Raw genomic sequence first — 9,447 nt, 5'->3', positions numbered from 1 at the left:
TGAGGCTAGAGGGCTGCAAATTGGTATGTTGATCATCCACCCTCCAATTATCAAACACACCAAATTGCAGCCCTCTAGCCTCTGTGGTTTTTATTTTATTTAAGGTTAAAGTTAGCCATCGTGCTTCTGGCATCGATATAAGATAGGCAACTACCGGGCCTTGGTTAAAGTTTTATGGGCCGCAGCTCATACAGCATTATACCGAGACCACCGAAAGATAGATCTGTTTTCGGTAGCGGCTGTACAGAAAACTCGATTGCGCCGAAGAATCTTCGGCTCAATTTTTACTTGTTTCTTAAGGAGGTATAGAGCTTTTAGCATTGTATGAGTAATCAGTATCAGATTATTCAAGGATTAGGTTTTATATTCTTGAGAAAAATATTAAACACGGAAATGGAATTAAAGTGGAATGACAAACTCTTGATAAACCTCATAATGTGAAAATAGCAAAGGAATGTAAAATAGCCCAGGGCAGAAACAGAAGAAATATAACGAGTGAACATTCTTTGAAGTAATTAAAGAAATATTATAATAAGGTATAAAGGTATATGGAAGACGGTTACAGAAACAAAAAAATTCGAGGGAACCTGAATTTAAAACAAAAATAAACAAGTAAAAAATGCGGCGAAGTTTCTTCGGCGCAATCGAGTTTTCTGTACAGCGTATAATGCCATATGAGCCGCGGCCCATGAAGCTTTCAGCCACGGCCCGGTGGTGGCCTGTCCTTAGCGTTGCCGCACGCACAATCATGTCTAACTTTAACCTTAAATAAAATAAAAACTACTGACGCTAGAGAACTGCAATTTGGTATGTTCGATGATTGGAGGGTGGATGATCAACATACCAATTTGCAGCCCTCTAGCCTCAGTAGTTTTTAAGATCAGAGGGCCAACAGAAAAAGTGCGGACGGATAGACAAAGCCATCTCAGTAGTTTTCTTTTACAGAAAACTAATAAAAAAAAAAGCTTTCAAGACAACGGATGAAACGTACGAAATGTAAACAAACTGATCCCTACTACTTCTTCTTCTTCTTCTGTGGAAAACTTACAAGACTCGCAGACGCGCGTCATGATCTCTTTGGTCTGAAGTTTAATGGCCGTTCGGAACCTCTAAAAGTTCTCCTTTGCTTTATGGCAATCAATCACAGTCCTAATAAATCTTATAGAGAACCTCCTGAGGTTTATGAGGTTTCCGAACTTGTAGTAATTTTTGGGTTGCGAACCCTTACGGAATGTTGCTTTTTACTCGATTGCTGTTTAATACACACACACACACACACACACACACACACACACACATATATATATATATATATATATATATATATATATATATATATATATATATATATATATATATGCATGTGTTTATTCATACATGTATATATGCATATGTGCGTATTTATACTTGTATATATTTATGTGTTTTTATATATACATATAAATATGTGTGTATGTATTTGTACATGTATATATTTATGTACATAGTTATATATATATGTATATATATATTATATTATATATTATATTATATATATATATATATATATATATATATATATATATATATATATGACCGCACACTTTTTTCATTGATTAACAGAATGTGCCCAAACTCCCGTAATTATGCATTCATGTGAGAATGCATATTAAGTACGTTGTGTGTTATTGCCTCGGGCTATATATTTGTTTGAGGTATGTTCGTATGTATTTACAGATGTAACAAATAAATTTGGAACCTTTTAATCATAATCTCTGCAGAGCAAAATCTATAGACTGTCAACACCATAAAACAAGTAAAAAATGCGCCGAAGTTTCTTCGGCGCAATCAAGTTTTCTGTACAGCGCATAATCAAGGCCACCGAAAATAGATCTATTTTTCGGTGGTCTCGGTATAATGCTGTATGAGCCGCGGCCCATGAACCATTAACCATGGCCCGGTGGTGGCCTATCCTATATCATTGCCAGAAGCACGACTATCGTGAACTTATTTAACGTTAAATAACATAAAAACCGTTGAGGCTAGAGGACTGCAATTTTGTATGTTTGATGAATGGAGGGTGGATGATGAACATACCAATTTGCAGCCCTCAAGCCTCAGTAGTTTTTAAGATGGAGGGTGGATGATCAACATAATAATTTGCAGCCCTCTAGCCTCAGTAGTTTTTAAGTTGGAGGGTGGATAATCAACATAATAATTTGCAGCCCTCTAGCCTCAGTAGTTTTTAAGATCTGAAGGCGGAATGAAAAACTGCGGACAGAATAAAGTGCGGACGGACAGACAAAGCCGGCGCAATACTTTTACAGAAAACTAAAATAATGTGGATTGTATTAACCTACCCTTTACATTACTTGTAGTCTCGAATTATATAGGGTGCATAATTAAAAGAAACGATCAACTTTTAAATAAAACAGAAACCACGGGAAAGTTATTCACGGTTTAATGGGAAATAAACAAAATATAAAATGGACAAGAGGGGGGAAAGTAGCGCTGTCATGACAGGCTTGTTTATGAGTTGCCGTAAGGCGCAGATCTAATCTCTGTAAAGCAACAGCACTGTTGCTACAACAGAGTTGCAATCGATAACTTTTCCAAGAAGCCTTCTCTCTCTCTCTCTCTCTCTCTCTCTCTCTCTCTCTCTCTCTCTCTCTCTCTCTCTCTCTCGTAGGTCATTCCTTTTTGCGTTGCGAAATTTCTTTGTAAGGTTACAAGTTAACGTGCTTTTTTTCTGTTAACTATTTTCGTTCTTTATTTTCTCCTCTTGTGAGAGTTAATTGCTGACTCTTCGTTATTTCATCTTCATTCTTTCTGGGGATTTAAGACTATATTCTCACTCTTTTTTAGTTTTCTGTAAAAGAAAACTATTGAGATGGCTATTTGTCTGTCGGTCCGAACTTTTTCTGTCCGCCCTCAGATCTTAAAAACTACTGGGGCTGGAGAGCTGCAAATTGGTATGTTGATCATCCACCCTCCAATCATCAAACGTACCAAATTTCAGCCCTTTAGCCTCAGTAGTTTTTATTTGATTTAATGTTAAAGTTAGCCATGATCGTGCGTCTGGCACCGCTATAGGTGCCAACAACACAGGCCACCATCGGACCATGGCTGAGAGTTTCATACAGCATCATACTCTGTACAGAAAACTCGATTGAGCCGAAGAAACTTCGGCGCATTTTTACTTGTTTATTATTGGGTCCTCCTTTTTCAGATATAAAATTCATATTTTCTTCTTTCTTTGCTCCTTGTCGCTGATATTTATATATACGCTTTTATTTTAGCTCATATCTCAGAACGAAAACCTATGACATTTCCTTTTCTATTCCTTTCTCATCGACTCAAAAGGATCATTAAACCTTAATGATAATACTCCCCATGCAGACTTTTTTGTCTCTACGCTTTTCATTATATTCGCTGTGCAAAGGGAATTGTGCTTTTCATTTTTAATAGAATTATGCGTGGAGGTGACCGTTGCCATGCAACACTTGACAGACTTTACAAAAAAAAAAAAGCCAAGTGAAAATTATCTCTTAAATCACCTACATCAGTCAAACAAAAATAAAATTGATTCAAAAACATTGTTACAAAAATAACAACAATTGCTCTCGACTTCAGACATATTTTACTAAATTCAAAACAGACTTATCTTCCCTATTATCTTAAGAGTGGTCAGCTTTAAGCATATTTAATGATAAAGAGAGAGAGAGAGAGAGAGAGAGAGAGAGAGAGAGAGAGAGAGAGAGAGAAAGAAATAATCTTGTTTGGTTACTGTTATTAGATGCTTGGGATATCCGTTTTCTCTAAAGCCATATTACGCGTCTTAAAGAATTGAAGAAAATGGACTGCGTTCAACACTAACTACTGTATTTTAACTGACATTTTTTAACCTAACCACAGGCAATCTTCATTTTTAATTATATGGCATTTAAAACAATGAGGTTAAATATTATTTTTAACTCGTACTTCTTATTATAATAGTGATTTTCTTAAATAAACAATGTGAAAAATCTTCTGAGGTATACTATCAGTCATGCATGGCGGGTACTCAAATATTACATACTGTAGCCTAATCTAAATAATGTAACTCATCGCTTAAATCTAAATATACTGTAAGGTTTATATTAATGTGGGGATATAAAGTATACCTAAACAAATTTACTCGAAATAAAATTTGATTTCCAGTTCTGCATAGTCAAGTTTTATTATTATTATTATTATTATTATTATTATTATTATTATTATTATTATTATTATTATTATTATTATTATTATTATTATTATTAAACAGGAACACTTTCAAGGGGGAGAAGCAAATTTCCAAAGAATACCAATAATTTCACAGGTTAACATATAAATTAAAATTAAATATAGGAGTAAAGATGAACAGAGTAACAATAAACACTTACATGCATGAATTGCTGTTATGAAAATTAAAAAAAATTATCAAAACAAAAGTCCATGTCAAATTAATGTATAGAATATCAAAAGATGCTAATAATAGAAGTTTTACGCGAATTTCGTGAAAAACAAAGAGGAAATCGTTCACTAATTTCATAAATATATATGAAATATAAAAAAACACCGTATCATGCTTCTTATTTATCAGTAGAAGGTTCACGGTAATACTCTTGTTTAGCAAGACGAAAGTACTTGTAAAAATATTTGCAGAGCTTTAAGCTTTCGTCCATCTTTCTGTGGAACTGATCAAGTCCATAGAAGGATGGACGGAAGCTTTGAGCTCTAAATATTTTTACAAATATATTTCGTCTTTCTAAATATATATATATATATATATATATATATATATATATATATATATATATATATATTCTGTATATATATATATATATATATATATATATATATATATATATATATATATATATAGTGTATACCTTGTGGAAAACCTTCATGCATATTCCAAAGGACAGGTGGTAAAAACAGCCGTACCTAAAGAAGCGTAGCTCCCATGTTATGCAAATATCAACCCAGCTGCGGGGACTAAAAGGTAAAGTTACTGGTATCTCAAGACTCGTAGGGAGGTTATAATACACAGAGCTAACTTCTCTCTCTCTCTCTCTCTCTCTCTCTCTCTCTCTCTCTCTCTCTCTCTCTCTCTCTCTCTTTACAACAACGTCCAAAGTTATATACTACTTTAGCCCTGACGTCAGGAAAAGTCTTCCTCAGACGAGAGACTCGTTAGCACGGGAGGGGAAAAAAAGACTAAATTTTAGTTTTCGTAATGAACTTTTTTTTTTATGTGTAAAATAAGGTATAGGATTAAATGTTTGTGTTGTGAACTGTGTGAATAAACAGATCAATGGGTAATTGTATGTGTAACGCTTGTGTATTTGATCGTATGTGTATACATACATATAAGACACACATCCATATACTTGCTTATAATATATATATATATATATATATATATATATATATATATATATATATATATATATATATATATATATATATGTATATATATATATATATATATATATATATATATATATATATATATATATATATATATATATATATAGTAGCTGCAAGGCCTTCCGACTTCTTGACCTTTACTTAGTCTGCTAAGTAAAGGACAAGAAGTCGAAAAAGGCCTTGCAGTACTCCATTGTTTCTCTTTCCTTCGTGGATTTTGTCTTTATTTATATACGAGTATTCATCACGTTCCATATTTTTGTGATTTAGTTATACATACATACATACATATATATATATATATATATATATATATATATATATATATATATATATATATATATATATATATATATATATATATTATATATATATATATATATATATATATATATAATATATATATATATATATATATATATATATATTATATATATATATATATATATTATATATATATATATATATATATATATATATATATATATATATATATATATATATATGCGTGTATGTGTGTGTGCGCGCGTGTGTGTGCGCGTACGTGTCTGCTTGTATTCGTAGTCTATTGTTCCTTTCATCCGGGTGATAAACTTATCTGAAATGTTTATTCACTGGTTTCCATTCAATTGTCACTTCGTTCATACGTCAGATAAGGTCCTATTTATTTGTTTCTTGTTTTAAATATATATATATATATATATATATATATATTTATATATATATATATATATATATATATATATATATTTATATATATATATATATATATATATATATATATATATATATATATATATATATACATACATATGCGTACATAAATATATTCATGCATATGTGTGTAATGCAGTTTTTAATTATTGTTATTGGTAAATAATGATATATTATAGTTTACTGTTATTTGATATTGAAATTCTTTTGTAATCTAATCCTTCACTCCTCTTCCAAGTTCATGTCATTGCGCCTGTTTCCATAAAAATTATTTTCTTTTCATGTAAATAATAATAATAATAATAATAATAATAATAATAATAATAATAATAATAATAATAATAATAAGCAGACTTTTCGTATAAATATGTCTTTCTGTTCCCTTTGATATAACAATATCATTTCTTTCTTTGCAGGATTACGCATGGCTGGGTAACAGGATGCAAATAATAAGGTAAGATCCGATTATTTTTTCTCCGCTGTTTTTACCCATATATTTTTGTCTGGTGGTGAAGTCAGTCGTGTTTCTCGTGGAAAAGGTAGTCATATCTAAGATTCAACTGCTCGGTTATTTCCGGAAGTAAAGGTGATTACTTTTCTAGTGGTAAAGCTAATGATTTTTAGTCTTCTGAAAGAAAACTATTGTGCAGGCTTTGTCTGTCCGTCCGCACTTTTTCTGTTCGCCGTCAGATCTTAAAAACTACTGAGGCTAGAGGGCTGCAAATTGTTATGTTGATCATCCACCCTCCAATCATCAAACATACCAAATTGCAGCTCTCTAGCCTCAGTAGTTTTTATTTTATTTTGGGATAAATGTAGTCATAATCATGATTCTGGCAACGCAACAATACAGGCCACCACTACCGGCTGAGAGTTTCATGGGCCACGGCTCGTACAGCATTATACCGAGAGCATCTAAAGATAAATCTGTTTTCGGTGGCCTTGATTATGCGCTGTACAGAAAACTCGATTGCGCCGAAGAAACTTTGGCGCGTTTTTTACTTATTTTATGGCAAAGATAGTTTTTCACTGTCTATAAAATTAGTCTCTTCCAATGAAAAAACTACATATTTTATAGTGTAAAGCTAGAGATTTAAAGCTATAAAACTGTCCGCTTTTTAGTGACAAAGTACGTCGTGTTTTTGACGAAGTCAGACAGGACTTTGGGATAAAGTTAGCCACAATTTGGTTGCTGAAGCAAGCCACGTTTTACTGATAAAGCTAGACATATCTTCGGTGGTAAAGTTACTTTCTTTTTAGGCGATAAACTTAGTCCCAATTTCGGTGTTAAAGCTAGACATGTCTTTGGCATTAAATCTAAGCGTGTATTTGTCAACGAAGCTGACCTCCGTTAATATTGTAAAGTCACTCAGTTATTTCATGAATAAGTTACACAGATTTTAGTAATAAGATTACTCATGATTTTATGTATGAAACTATTGATAAAAGATAGTCGTATCTAATGATAATTATTGTTAAGTTTTAGTTGTAACGATAACCTTATGAGCAGTAAAAAATTTAATCACAGTTGTACGCTTTTTCTCATAAATGAGTGTTCAGATCCTTCCTTCAGTGAACACTAAACATCATGAATGAAGTTTGTAATATTTACAGTATATTATATTGAATACTTATATAATACTTATAAATTTATTGCAAGTATTCCCTCGTGCATTTTTAGAAAGAGAAGGGTTCCTGTACCTTCATAAATCAAGTTTCTGACGCTGGCAGTACATAGTGTCTTACAAGAAGAGTACCTTCATAAATGAAGTTACTGAAGTTTACTGTTTACTATAAATGAAGGGTACTGTTATGAATGAAGTTTTTAATACTTCACCATCCTGTGTATATATTCATTAATACAGTCTCATAAACGAATTATATAATTTTTTACTTCTTCATTTAAACTCTATTAATTTTCTGTTAAAGAAAACTATTGTGCCGGCTTTGTCTGTCCGTCAGCACATTATTCTGTCCGCACTTTTTTTTATCCGCCCTCGTATCTTAAAAACTACTGAGGCTAGAGGGCTGCAAATTAGTATGTTTATCATCCACCCTCAAATCATCATACCAAATTGCAGCCCTCTAGCCTCAGTAGTTTTTATTTTATTTAAGATTAAAGTTAGCCATAATCGTGCTTCTGGCCATGATATAGGATAGGTCACCACCGAGCCATGGTTAAAGTTTCATGGGCCGCGGCTCATGCAGCATTATACCGAGACAATCGAAAGATAGATCTATTTACGGTGGCCTTGAGTATACGCTGTAGCGGCTGTACAGAAAAATCGATTGCGCCGAAGAAACTTCGGAGCATTTTTTTTTTTTCTAAATACCCATGCAATTTATGTTGGCAGCGAGTCCGCTTGTTTCTCTCATTATACGTCATTCTTCTGGCTTCTCTCATTAAGCATTATCGTCTTGACGTCTCTCTTTACAAATGAATATCGTCTTCTGAGTCTCATTTACAAATTTCATCATGAATTTATAAATAAAGGTGGCTGGGTTGGACGGAGTGCTTATTTGATTAGGGGCCGAAGCAGCCTTTTATGTAAATTGCAAACGTCGGGTAATTTCTTAAAAGCAATCATTAAGACTTGATATTTTTTCCAAGCACGCTTAGTGGACCGTTGTTAATGACGTCTGCACGAATACACTCGCAAATACACGCGTGTATTCAGTCAGTGTGTTACCCTGTACGCTACGCCATTGGAAAATATTACAGAAAGAGTGATGTTTTTGCTCAGTTTTTCTGGATCCTAATTTACGAGTTAACGAATATATTCAGATACATGTACACATCTCGTCAGTGCTTTGGATTTTATGCGCAAACAGTTAGAAATGCGACAGAAAGGTGAAATGTTTTTGTCATGTTTTTCTGAACTCTCGTGATGTAGAATCGCTATTTCTTTTTGTCGCCTGTCAATGTATATGACGCTTTCCTGTGCGAATTTTTGCTTTCAGCTCATAACATTTTTCAGTTTACTGTATAGGAAGACTATTGTGCCGGTTTTGTCTGTCCGTCCGCACTTTATTCTGTCCGCACATTTTCTGTCCGCCCTCAGATCTTAAAAACTCCTGAGGCTAGAGGGCTGCAAATGGGTATGTTGATCATCCACCCTCTAATCATCAAACGTACCAAATTGTAGCCCTCTAGCCTCAGTAGTTTTTATTTTATTCAAGGTTAAAGTTAGCCATACTCGTGGTTCTGGCAACGATATAGGATAAGCCACCACCGGGCCGTGGTTAAAGTTTCACGGGCCGCGACTCATACAGCATTATACTGAGACTACCCAAAGATAG

General features: G+C 33.2%; 1 protein-coding gene across 5 annotated transcripts in view; it reads left to right on the top strand.

Moving 5' to 3' along the window:
- The window catches only part of LOC136845208 (rho family-interacting cell polarization regulator 2-like), a 440,509-nt gene that overhangs the window by 40,198 nt on the left and 390,864 nt on the right, over positions 1-9,447 (top strand). For all 5 annotated transcript variants that reach the window (XM_067115266.1, XM_067115274.1, XM_067115270.1 and 2 more), the window contains exon 2: positions 6,564-6,601. The gene's annotated coding sequence lies outside the window, so the exon portion shown is untranslated. The remainder of the gene's footprint in view (positions 1-6,563; positions 6,602-9,447) is intronic.

This window comes from Macrobrachium rosenbergii, chromosome 13 (genome assembly GCF_040412425.1).
Source record: "Macrobrachium rosenbergii isolate ZJJX-2024 chromosome 13, ASM4041242v1, whole genome shotgun sequence".
Classification (NCBI taxonomy): Eukaryota; Metazoa; Arthropoda; class Malacostraca; order Decapoda; family Palaemonidae; genus Macrobrachium; species Macrobrachium rosenbergii.
The sequence above is the reverse complement of the archived record's forward strand: the minus strand, read 5'-3'. Positions and strand labels throughout refer to the sequence as shown.